General features: G+C 43.8%; 1 protein-coding gene across 2 annotated transcripts in view; it reads left to right on the plus strand.

The window, feature by feature from the left end:
- The window catches only part of LOC142309813 (putative ATP-dependent RNA helicase DDX60), a 420,704-nt gene that overhangs the window by 211,965 nt on the left and 194,910 nt on the right, over positions 1-13,829 (plus strand). The window lies entirely within an intron of this gene.

Genomic DNA, 13,829 nt, shown 5'->3' on the forward strand with positions numbered 1-13,829 from the left:
ATCTTTATTTCTTCCTAGAAATAAGGAAAACCATCAGGAAACTTGCAGAGCCCAAATGTAAAATTAACAAATGTATACTTAAATTGATAAACAACCCAAATAACAAACTAATATGGAGTCATAAGAACATGTATCATGCCTGCAATTCTGAACTCGCAACAAGAAAAATGACACACATAGCAGGTCAGGAAAAGGACTTGAAAGTAGAATTCACACAAGTCCAATGGGATAAAGCTCTTAAATACACATACCTATCCATGAAGCTTATTATAAGATTTATTCCAGATGGTATTTGACACTGGACAAAGTAGCTAAAATATTCCTAATCCAAAAACCAACATGCTGGAGAGGTTGCGATACAATAGGTGACATTGTACATATTTTTTGGAGCTGTCCTAGAATCAGAAGCTTTTGACAGAAAGTGTCTAAAATAATAAATCTCATAATACACTCAAAATTAAGGCTAACTCCACAATTAGCTCTCTTATCGATAGATTCAGATACAATAAATATACAATACAGGGCCATCATAATACATATCCTTCTAGTTACCAGAGTTGAACTGGCGACTGTCATGTCCCTACCGCAGTCCACTCCTGCGACTTCTGCTCTGATCGCCAGGCGACGCCGTGTTCCCACCATGGGTAGTGCTGGTGATGGGAGAGGAGTCGATGCCCGTGGCTCTGCTGAGCACAGGCTCTGCTCATCCACTAGGCTGGGTTTCCCTGGAACCTGCAGTACCACTGGCTGACTGTAGGTGGCGTGTGTCTTCCAGCTGAAATTGCCATCATTCACCTGCAGCCAATGGGAAGACACCACATGCTTCTTATTCCCCCTCCTGTCATGTGATCACTGCCAGAGATAGTTTGTATTCCTGGTTCCTGTGCTGTTTGTATTTTGATTTTTGTGCGCTGACCTTGCTTGTGTTCTGACTACCCTTCTGCCTGTCGTTTATGAACCTCGCTGCCCGATCCGGATTCGACCTCTGCTTCGTTTGCTGATTACATCCTTGCCTATCGATTCTGTGCCTGTTCTGCAATTCCTGGTTTGACCCTGCCTGACGACTACTCTCCGGGATACAGCCCTCCACAGGTAGTGATTACCTTGGGCCCTGTGTAATACCAAATCCCTGTATAGGGGTTAAAGGGTTTCAGGGTTCTAGGGGTCCTGCTTGGTGAGTGGCTTCCCTTTAGCCTGTCCATTACAACCCGTCTGAGTCTGTGGATCCAGGCAGGCGTTACAGCGACATGATGGAAATCCAATAAATAATAGAAAAAATATCCCTTCATAAGTTCTACGAAAAGAAGTATGCACTGATTAATAACTCTTGGAACAGATTTCATAAAAAATGGGACCCATGGACTAATTTTATTAACAACTACACATGCAATTTTAAATCTAGTTCTACTTCTGTTATAATAGTAATACAACATGATACTTATACAATTAGTTCGTTAAGAAAATTGTTGAACTACATCCATCTCCTGACATAATATCTGAAAATATTATACCATGAAAATTCTTAATCCACTGTATGTCATAGTTTTTATGAATTTTAATATTTTATTGTTTGTTTCTTTTATTGTATATGTCTATATTATTTGTGTTTGATATTGCATGATGTAAAGCTATACAATGTGTTTTATTTTGTTTTTGTTATAAATCAAATCAAATCAAATCAAATAAGCTTTATTGGCAGGACCAAATACAAATTAGTTTTGCCAAAGCAAGTGTACATTAGGGGCTGGGGCTGTGGGGATGGTGGGTGGGGACTGTAGGAAGGATGGATGGGGCTCATCCAGGGTGGGGACTGTGGGGGCACTTCTAGGATGGGGGCTATGGAAGTCCATGGCTTATGATGGGGCATATCCACGGTGGGACTGTGGTAACGGTGGATGGGACATATCCAGGGTGGGGATTGGGGGGGCCACATCTGGGATGGGGGGCTATGGAAGTCCATGACTTATCATAGTTCTCTTTCTCGAAGTCTATGGCATTCGCTCACATACTGCGCTGCTATCTCCACTGCGCTCTCTTCTTCCCCCAGCAGGATATATATTTTCTCTTCCTCCTTCATGGAGCTGAAATCCGGGAAGAGATGGGAGAGTCTCCTGAAGTGAGTGTCCCTCACTGCTGAGTACTTGGTGCAGTGTAGCAGGAAGTGGGTTTCATCCTCCACGGCCTCCAGGTCACAGTGTTGGCACAGTCTGTCCTCCCTGGGCTTGTAGCTCTGCTTGTGACGTCCGGATTCGATGGCTAGACTGTGGGCACTGAGTCTATATCGGCTCAGGGTCCTGCGGTCTCTGGGGTCCGGGATTTTCTCCAGATACGGGGCCAGTCTGTAGTCTCTCTGTAGTCTCTGGTACGTGGTCAGTTTCTGTGAGGTGTTGATGTCGGTCCTCCAGTCACTGACATACCTCTCCTGGCCCTCGTCTACCATCTTCCTGATTCTGGTTCTTGTCAGGCTGCTGTGATTGGTTATTTTGTCCAGTTGGGTTTGGGAAGGCTGTGCCCGGGGTCCTGGTTCATCTGGCCCACGTATATATATCAGAGCTTTGTGGTGATGGGAGTTTGGATTGCTACTCTGTAGGTGAGCCTGAAATGATAGTGACCTCTTCAGAGCTGCTAGGTGTAGAGGGAATCTGCCCAGCTCAGCTCGACAGGCACTGTTGGAGGTGCTTCGATGGACCTGGAGAAGGTGCTTACAGAATTCCAGGTGGAATATTTCTGTTGGGCTGGAATCCCACCTTGACCAATCTGGGTAAGTGTGAGGGCCCCAGACTTCGCTGCCGTACAGGAGGATTGGGGCAATGATGGAATCGAAGATTTTTAGCCAGACCCTCACTGGTGGCTTCAGATGATACAATGTCCTTCGGATGGCATAAAAGGTTTTGCAGGCCTTGTTTTTCAGGGTCTCTATGGCTTGTTTGAAGCTCCCTGACTGGTGAATTTCCAGGCCCAAGTAGGTGTATTTGTCTGTTCCTGTTAGAGTGTAGCCGTTTAGGACAAATGAAGGATGCTGGTCAAATCTTCTTTTTCTCTTCTGGAACACCATGATGTTGGTTTTCTTTAGATTGATCGGTAGTGCCCATGTGGAGCTGAATTTCTCCAAGATTTGTAGGTTGTCTTGGAGACCTTTCTCGGTTGGTGACACCAGCAGTAGGTCATCTGCATAGAGCAAGAATTTCACCTGGGCATCATGGAGTGTGAGACCTGGAGCAGGTGAAGATTCTAGAGCAGTAGCCAGCTCATTGATGTAAATATTGAAGAGCGTTGGACTTAGGCTGCAGCCCTGTCTGACTCCTCGGCTCTGCTGGAAATAAGCCGTTCTTCTACCGTTCACACTCACGCTGCAGAGGTTCTCGGTGTAGGAGCTTTTGATGACATCATAGGTCTTTCCTCCTATTCCGCTTTCCAGCATTTTTAAGAACAAGCCCGGGTGCCACACTGAGTCAAAGGCCTTTTTAAAGTCTACAAAGCAGGCGTATATCTTCCCATGCTTTGTATTGTGGACGTGGCTCTGAATGAGACTGTGCAGGGTGTAGATGTGGTCCGTGGTGCGGTGGTTTGGCACGAACCCTGCTTGGCTTTTGCTCAAGACATTGTGCTCGGTAAGGAAACTGATGATCCTTTTGTTTAGGATGCTGTTGAACAGTTTTCCCAAGTTACTGCTGACACATATGCCTCTGTAGTTGGCAGGGTCATACCTGTCCCCACTCTTGTGGATCGGTGTAATGAGTCCTTGGTTCCAGGTACGAGGGAAGTAGCCAGCACTCAGCACAATGTTGAACAGTTTAACCATTGCAGCTTGAATTTCTGGTGGGCTGTACTTCAACATCTCTGGGGGGATTCCATCCAGACCACTAGATTTTTTACACTTTATGGAAGTGATTTTCTCTGCAACTTCCTGTAATGTAATTGGTGTGTCCAGTGGGTTTTGGAAGTTTTTGATTTTCTCTTCCATTGCCTTTAGTTTTGATGTTATGTTTTCCTGCTCTTGGCTTAGTCCTTCTTTTGGGATGTCTTTGTAGAGGTCTCTGAAGTACTGGAGCCAGATGTTGCCATTTTGGATATGGGTGTCATTCTTTTTCTTGCTCTTTGTGTCCATGTGGCTCCATATTTCCCAGAAGGAGTTGTCTTGGAGGGCGTCTTGGAGTTGGCTAAGTTTGGTAGAGATGTAGCTCTGCTTCTTCCTCCTGAGGATGGTTTTGTACTGCTTTTGTATGGTGTCATAGGCTTCCCTCAGGTCTGGGTTGTTGGGGTCTCTGTGTTTATTGTTTGAGGCTGTTCTCAGGGTCTTTCGAACGGCTTTACACTCTTTGTCAAACCAACCATTGATCTGCTTTTCTTTTGGCCTCTTGGATCCAAAAGAGCGCAGTCCTGCACCACCCGTAAAAGCCTGCCACACCTGGGATCACTGGAGGATGAGGGATATAGCACTAGGCGTCCTTGTTGGAAACCGGATCAGCGTGCTGGTCCAAACAGCGAAAGTCAATTCCATTAATCCATATAGAAGAAGAAATAGACCGCACCAATGCTGAAATCTTTTTCCGGATCTTTATTCCATAACCAAGGTTAAAAGGTGCAAATCGATCAGCGGGTGGAGGAGACCTGGATGCGGCCCCTCACTATGGACGACGGCCGTTTCGCCTGTAATTAGGCTTCCACGGGTCCACATGTGGGGTAAGATCAGCCCTCCCTAAATAGGATCATGCATCCAGGTGACCTTCCCACACATAAAACAAGTGAATGAAGTGTATGATACAATAAAAGGTACTATGTATACATATTTCACGTACCAAAGAATAAAAACACACATTGTGAGCAATACAAAATCGGACACTATTACAGAGGAATGAATTATTGTCATATTCACAAAAAACAAAAACATTATCATTAATGGTTTTTACATCTGCAATAAAAATTACAACTCATTTTTTCTTTATCAGGGATATTTTGTTAACAATCCCCCCAATTCTCAATTATTTTACCATGCTCAGTTTTTGTGAACAAAAATCCATTACAAAAAGACTGAAAGATCATTGCGGTCATTCATTCCCAAAGCGCCTTGTGCCCCATATTTTATAATTAGTTTTGCCTCCGTTTGTAACAGCAATCTATGGTGATCCCCTCCTTGTGATGGGAGCGACACTCTTTCTAAACCGGCAAAACTCAGGACATCAGGGCAGCTATTATGTGATTCACGTACATGTGCTATTAATCTTGGGGATCCTTTTCCTGTCAGGACTGAATTATAGTGTTCTTTGAAACGGACATATAGGCATCTGATCGTTTTTCCTATATAAAATCTCCCACAGGAACATACTATTGCATAGACAACGAATTTTGTCTTGCATGATATAAATTGATTGACATAATGTGTGTGTGCACCAATTTTTACGGACTTGCCAGTCAAGCGCAGATTGCAATATTTGCATTGGCCACATTTAAAGTTGCCATTTGGAGACTGTTTCTCCAACCACGTATTTTTACTGGTTAATCTATTTTTGACAAGCAAGTCCCTCAAATTGTGACATCTCCTGTAGGAAACCAATGGTTTAGAGACTGTCATGTTTTTTAACTCAGGATCCCTTTCTAGGATGTGCCAGTTCTCATTAAGCGTTTTTCTTATGATGTCAAACATGGGTCCGAATTTGAAACTGAAGGTGAACCTATTGCTGGTGTTCTTTTCTTTCCTCTTTTTTATCTTTTTTACCCCTCCTAAATCGGCTGCTGGACAGATACGGCCCTCATCATATGCAGTATTTTCAGTTTTTTTGATTTTTTTATACGCTGCATCAATGACAGCATCAGGGTAACCCCGTTGTGATAGTCTGTTTTTTAATTCCAAAGCCTGTTCCTCAAAGGTCACGCTGGTACTGTTCGTTCTTTTTACCCTCAAAAACTGTGAGTATGGTAAGGCAGTTTTTGTGTGCTGCGGGTGGGCACTTTCATAGTGTAAAACTGAATTAGAGGCTGTGGGCTTTCTATAAATTTTTGTTACGATTATTCCATCATTAATTCCAACCTCCACATCCAAAAAACTAATAGAGTGGCCTCCAAAAGTAGAGGTAAACGACATGTTCATGGTGTTAGTGGTGTTCAGATAAGAGACAAAGTCGGAAAAATCCTTCTCCGTCCCATCCCACACCATGAACATGTCGTCGACATATCTTAAATAATATTTTATGTGTTTCAAGAATGGGTTATTGACTGTATATACATATTTGCCTTCAAATTGCCCTAAAAAAATGTTAGCCATGGCACATGAGACAGGGGTACCCATTGCAGTACCCCCGCATTGTACATACCACCCATCCAGGAACATGAAGGCATTCTTTGATAAAACAAATTCAAGTGCTTCACCCACAAAATCACAAAACACAGGACTTTTGCCACTACGTGCGACAATGTCCTTGACTGCCTCCACTCCCAAAACCTGTGGAATCCGTGTGTATAAACTCTCCACATCAATTGTGGCTAGATTGTATCCCTCCTGCCAAGTTATTTCTTTGAGGAGTGACACAAAATCCCCACTGTCTTTAACATAAGACGGGATATGGGCTAGCAGTGGTCTCAACAGCCAGTCCAAATAGTGGGAGAGTGGCTCAGTAAGTGAGCCAATACCCGCCACTATAGGACGTCCAGGAGGATTTTTTTCGTTTTTGTGCACTTTTGGTATACAGTACCAGTGTGGTCTCGTCGGGAAAGGCGGAACCAATTTTTCTGCCTGCTTTTTAGAAAGTAAGCCGAGGATCACATATCTGTCCAACAGACGTTCAAGTTGTTTTTTGTATTCGTTAATAGGATTGGCCAACAGGGGTTTATATGTCGTGCGATCTTGTAGTTGTTTTAAGCATTCCTGCAAGTACATATTCCGGGACATGAGGACAATATTGCCCCCTTTGTCCGCTTCGCGGAAGATAGTATCTTCCCACGTACGCATGGTTTTTACCGCAGCTAATTCACCTATACTCAAATTCATCATGGCTTGTGGATATTTTAATGCCTCTACTTTTTTTATGACCGTATCCTGGAACAAATCGATCAAATTCCCATGCACTGTTGGTGGACACCAGTCTGATTTATTTCCTTTTTTAAAATTCATAGGTTCACATATTGTTTCATTGATGTCCACTTCGGACTCCAATGTAGGATCATTCAGACTCATTAACAACGCGGCTTCTTTTAACGTGTCAGGGTCAAATGCCCCTGTCACGTCAAAATTCGCGTTATTCACAATACATGGTTGTTCACCCTCAGGAATCATATTCATATTATGAGGCATCTGGTTGAAGAATTTGAACAAATGAATTTTTCTTATTGCTTTATAAAGATCCACTCTGAATTCCACAAAATTAAACTCTTCTGGAACACAATAGCTCAATCCCTTAGACAAAACGGACTCCATGTCACTGGTTAATGAATGCTCAGACAGATTTATTATATTTTTGTTAGACGAGACAAGCAACTGATTTTCCTTCAATTCCTCCATGACACCATCTTTCGTTTGCGTCCTCTTCCTCTTGTGCCCCTTCCTGCCCCCCCGTCGGATGCGTTTCCTAAAGGGGCAGGAGTGGGCACTGATATAGAGGTATCTTTTGAAGGACCCGGCACCACCTCTTCAGAGCCACTGGACTCTGAATCGGTGGTCCAATAACCTTTATTTTGTGCATGCGATTTTTTCTTGTTATACATATACTGATGTTTTTTATATCCCTTTACTTTATCCTTTGTCCAACAAAAGATCTGGTTAGTGTCATAATCATGCTTGTCTCTTAAAAATTTTTCTCTTTTTTTATTTTTAATTTCTGTCTGAACATCCATAAGTTTTTTATCCAACCTAGATGTGAATGAGGACCAATAATCCTCAGTCACTCTAGAGCGGGTGTCCTGCTTCAAGTTTTCTAGTTCCAAACTCAAATCATTATAATCATCTATGTTTTTCTTTAAAACCAACTGCAACAGCCTCATAGAACAATCCAACTGTATGGTTTCCCATTCTTTTACAAAAGTCGCATCCTGATGGAATTGTGACACAGACTTAATAATACGTAATCCCCTTGGGACCCTATTGCAGTCCACGTAAGATTGTAGTGACTGTACCGTCCAGAATAACCGCACCTCTCTTTCCGAGAGGGAATATATTTTCTGTTCCAGGGTTTTTACGCCCATTACCTCCGTGTCCTTTTTCTGATTACACTCCACAAAAAAGGAAGCCGCATCCGAGCGACCCGCCTGTACACCTGTGGTGTTTGTCAAGGACGTATTAGTGCTGTCCATGCTGACAGTGTTGTCCGTCATGTCCTTAATATCCCAAAGTCAGTAACTCCTTACTTGTATATCCCGGTGGTAGCCGAGTGTGCAATAGACTCCAAAGAGTAATGCAATAATATGGATCCAAAAGAGCGCAGTCCTGCACCACCCGTAAAAGCCTGCCACACCTGGGATCACTGGAGGATGAGGGATATAGCACTAGGCGTCCTTGTTGGAAACCGGATCAGCGTGCTGGTCCAAACAGCGAAAGTCAATTCCATTAATCCATATAGAAGAAGAAATAGACCGCACCAATGCTGAAATCTTTTTCCGGATCTTTATTCCATAACCAAGGTTAAAAGGTGCAAATCGATCAGCGGGTGGAGGAGACCTGGATGCGGCCCCTCACTATGGACGACGGCCGTTTCGCCTGTAATTAGGCTTCCACGGGTCCACATGTGGGGTAAGATCAGCCCTCCCTAAATAGGATCATGCATCCAGGTGACCTTCCCACACAAACAGACTATCACAACGGGGTTACCCTGATGCTGTCATTGATGCAGCGTATAAAAAAATAAAAAAAACTGAAAATACTGCATATGATGAGGGCCGTATCTGTCCAGCAGCCGATTTAGGAGGGGTAAAAAAGATAAAAAAGAGGAAAGAAAAGAACACCAGCAATAGGTTCACCTTCAGTTTCAAATTCGGACCCATGTTTGACATCATAAGAAAAACGCTTAATGAGAACTGGCACATCCTAGAAAGGGATCCTGAGTTAAAAAACATGACAGTCTCTAAACCATTGGTTTCCTACAGGAGATGTCACAATTTGAGGGACTTGCTTGTCAAAAATAGATTAACCAGTAAAAATACGTGGTTGGAGAAACAGTCTCCAAATGGCAACTTTAAATGTGGCCAATGCAAATATTGCAATCTGCGCTTGACTGGCAAGTCCGTAAAAATTGGTGCACACACACATTATGTCAATCAATTTATATCATGCAAGACAAAATTCGTTGTCTATGCAATAGTATGTTCCTGTGGGAGATTTTATATAGGAAAAACGATCAGATGCCTATATGTCCGTTTCAAAGAACACTATAATTCAGTCCTGACAGGAAAAGGATCCCCAAGATTAATAGCACATGTACGTGAATCACATAATAGCTGCCCTGATGTCCTGAGTTTTGCCGGTTTAGAAAGAGTGTCGCTCCCATCACAAGGAGGGGATCACCATAGATTGCTGTTACAAACGGAGGCAAAACTAATTATAAAATATGGGGCACAAGGCGCTTTGGGAATGAATGACCGCAATGATCTTTCAGTCTTTTTGTAATGGATTTTTGTTCACAAAAACTGAGCATGGTAAAATAATTGAGAATTGGGGGGATTGTTAACAAAATATCCCTGATAAAGAAAAAATGAGTTGTAATTTTTATTGCAGATGTAAAAACCATTAATGATAATGTTTTTGTTTTTTGTGAATATGACAATAATTCATTCCTCTGTAATAGTGTCCGATTTTGTATTGCTCACAATGTGTGTTTTTATTCTTTGGTACGTGAAATATGTATACATAGTACCTTTTATTGTATCATACACTTCACTCACTTGTTTTATGTGTGGGAAGGTCACCTGGATGCATGATCCTATTTAGGGAGGGCTGATCTTACCCCACATGTGGACCCGTGGAAGCCTAATTACAGGCGAAACGGCCGTCGTCCATAGTGAGGGGCCGCATCCAGGTCTCCTCCACCCGCTGATCGATTTGCACCTTTTAACCTTGGTTATGGAATAAAGATCCGGAAAAAGATTTCAGCATTGGTGCGGTCTATTTCTTCTTCTATATGGATCTTTTGGCCTCTTGTAGTTGACTTGTTTGAGGTCGGACAATTTGGCCATGGTGTGGAATATTTTGTTGAGGTCTTTTGCAGCTTGATTCACTCCTTCTGGGTTTGACTTGTACTTGTAGCTGTAGAAGTTGTGGAGCATCTCCTGTAATTCCGGTCTGTTGGGAGCCTCTTTATATTTTATTTCTGACGTCTTGGACCATTTATAGGATGGAGGTCGCTTGTAGAGGCTGCTCTGCTGTGGCTTTTGTGTGGATGGTTTCTCTGTAGATTTTATGTACAGGAGAAGTTGGCTGTGGTCTGACAGGTGCGTTTGTGGGGTGACTATGAAGGCGCTAATATTTGCCGGGTCCATATCTGTAATGGCGTAGTCTACTACACTCCTTCCTACATGGGAGTTTAGTGTGTATCTTCCCAGTGAGTCTCCCTTTGTACGTCCATTAAGAATATGAAGACCTAAACTTTTACATAAGTTCAGGAGCTTTTTGCCACTTTTGTTGACTGTACTGTCATAGCTGTTTCTCTCTGAGTGTTCTGAGTCGTGACTGTCATTCTCTGCCCCAAATATGTAGATGTTTCCATCTGTGGTCAGAAAGTCTTTTTCTCTCCCTGTTCTTGCATTGAGGTCTCCAAAGATGAGAACTTTGCCCAGGACCTGATAATGGGTGGGGGTCTTTCCATGGGTTTGTTGTTGTTGTTGAGTCCAGGCATGGGGTCTCTGTTTAGTATAATGTCCTTCAGCTCTTTGGCCAGTAGGCTGACCCCTTGTTTGTTTAGGTGCTTGTAGTCATAGAGGTGTTGGTGATTTATAGAGGGGTGTTGTGCCAGGATCACGTCGGGCACAGCCTTGATTCTGGTGGTCAGGTCCGTGTTGATGTTCTGGATAGTTTGGCTTGATACATCATTTCTTGGGAGCAGAGATGATAGAATTATTTTGCTGTCCGGGAATTTTAGTTTTGCCGTCTTTGCTAGTTGGGTCAGTTGTCCTGCGATCTGCTGGTGTTGGTCTGGCAGATTGTTTGTTCCTGTGTGTATAAAAATATGATTTGATTTGGGCTTGTAAACCGTGGGGTATTGATGACGGCTGTCACCTGCTCAATAGTTGCACAGCGGATTTGTTTGACCCTTTTGCCTGGGAATAGTCGCAGTGTATTCAGGTATTTCCCATTTGAGTCCATTATTAGGATGGTATCAAAACTTTGTGAGGTCACGGGTGGGGTACGTGGGTGAAGCTGGGGGTCTGTGCTGGAGATTTTGCTGGTGGCTGGTTCTCTTCTCTTTTCTGTTTTTCTGGTTTGTAGTTCACTTATGTTATTTTCAGGAGCATTCATATTGTTGGAGTTATTTGGTATCTCAGTGTCCTGGCCAGTGGAGGCCATGGTGTCTGTACTGGTGTTAGTTACCATAGCTCCCTCCTGGTCAGTGGAGGCCATGTTGTCTTCACTCCTCTGTGTTTCTATGGCGTCCTCCTGTTTCAGGCGTCCAGGAGTCTTCAGCTCTGTTATCTCCAGTCTCAGTCGGGCATTTTCTTGCTGCAGTTCACACATTTTGCTTCTTATTTCCTGCAGATGCATATTCACTGCTGCATATTCGCATCTCAGTTTGTTTATCTCTTTCATTACTTGGTCATTTGCATTTCTGTCACCAAGGTTTCTTTGAAGTTCTTCTTTAAATTGTATAAAGTCTCTTTCTAGTTGAGATAAACAGTCTCTGAGGGTCTCGGGTGAGGGGTGTGAAGTGTTGGGGGCTGCAGTTCTGTCTCTGGAGGTCTCTGTAGAGGTGATGGTGGCTGGTGGGGTTTGTTGTTCTTTGCAATTTTGTGCCTGGAGTTTAATTTGAGAAAAGCGGTCTTTAAATTTCTGTAAGTTTTCCTCAGTCCCTTGTACCATGATTGTGCCATTATTATACACGTTTATGGTCAGTGAGTTGGTCTCGTCTTCTTTTTGGTTTCTAATTCTGATCTGCCGGCCCCTATTAATGCCGTTCTTGTATGTATGCTTATATTGTTTGCACAGAGCGGTGTGCCAGGCTAAGGGTTGGTCTGTGAAAAATAATAAATTGGTTTTTCTTTTATCTTTCTCTTTAGAGGTAAAATCAGTAAAGAGGGTCTCTGGATCTTCTCTAATCTTTGCATGTTTTATGGCTTTTTGCGCATGAATGCTTTTCTGCCCTTCAGAGTATGTGATTTCCAGAGTTTGTGACCCCCTGGTGTCCCGTGTCTCCAGCTCTGCTCTCTGCCCAGTTACTTGTATTACATTTATATCTTCCATTTTTATAGTAATCCTTATTTATCAGAGATGTAATTACAGCACTGTCTGTAGGTTGTGGTATGGATGGAGGATGGTCCTACCTTTTGGATGTGCAGATCTCTGGGAGTCAGTCTGGAGTCCTCCTGTTGTATGTGATCTGTCCTTCAACAGGTTTTTTCTTATGTCCTTTAAATCCTCTATTTCCTCTTTTTTCATAAAAATCTTTAGTCCAGCTCAGTCCAGCTCACTTTCCTCTTCCACGGAGTCCAATTTTTCCAGGTTTTGTCTTACTGTTTGCTCATTACAAGGTATAACTGTTTTATTTACAAAATTTGAAAACCTAATAAAAATTATTGAATCATAAAGGAATAAGGAGCTAAAATTCACAAAACCCTGGTATGGTGTGATTTCTGCACGACAGCACCTGCAAATGGGAAGATATAAGCAGACTAATAGAGGCAAGTGAGTGTCACGCAGCCCCCACAGGTCCTCATGCACTCACAAGGATCTTTATGCAAGGCGGGGTGCCATGCAGCCAGGCTGTCCCCTGCTGCAGCTCCATACAGCAGGGATAGAGATGTTGATTCCAGTAATGTGTCACTTACTATAATGTGTGCTGTTTCAGTAAAATCAGTGTCTTTTATTAGCGGGATATTATCACTACAAGGGTACGCTAATGTAGCGCCCCATGGGGCAGGCGGTTAACGTACTCATCACCGGGCCATCGACTGTCGCTTGTCACGGGCGGCCTAGCCTGGCTCCGTTGCCCTGAGGCGTACAGGAGATGGCTTGGGGGATAGGATGATGGGGGTACTGGTGAAGTGTTTGTCGTGACGCCACCTGTGGTATGCGGCCAAGGAATGGGCTGTCGCTGTCCTATGGGACAGATGGAAGTAGCAGCCAGGGATGGCATCAGTCCGGTTTGGTGTTCGGTGGGTTTCTCCTTGTAACGCCTGTCTGTGGATCCCCTGGCTGGAAGCTACGAGGGGACCCTGGGTTTCACGAAATGTACTCTTGTCACTATATGCAGGTTCTGCGGTTCCGATGTGGGGTCCGGCTTGAAGCGAGGCCTCGGATCCTATATGGCACTGTGCTGTCGGGTGCTGTGTGGTCAGGGAAGCTTGAAACTTTCCTCGTCCAGGCAGATTCTGAAAAACCAACGTAAAGTATGATCTTCCCTAGAGTCCTGCCGCCCTGTGTGGCATCGGTTCCGTGGGGTGCAAAGATCCCTCTCCCTGTGGCAACCGTTGTGAACTTTTCCTCCTTCCCACCGGAGCACCTGTAGATGTGACTGCTTCCTTGCTCTCCTGCTGGAGAACTTTCTAACTGTTGTGTTGGCTCCTGACTCCACTTGCTAGCTGCACCTCCCCCCTCCAGGTTCTAAGCTAGTGAGACTGGGGCCCCTGTTGAGGGCATCCTGAAAATGCCTCTCTGTCAGCAACCCCTTTATTACCCGACCCTAGCCCAGTCCCCA

Source organism: Anomaloglossus baeobatrachus, chromosome 1, assembly GCF_048569485.1.
Source record: "Anomaloglossus baeobatrachus isolate aAnoBae1 chromosome 1, aAnoBae1.hap1, whole genome shotgun sequence".
Lineage (NCBI taxonomy): Eukaryota > Metazoa > Chordata > Amphibia > Anura > Aromobatidae > Anomaloglossus > Anomaloglossus baeobatrachus.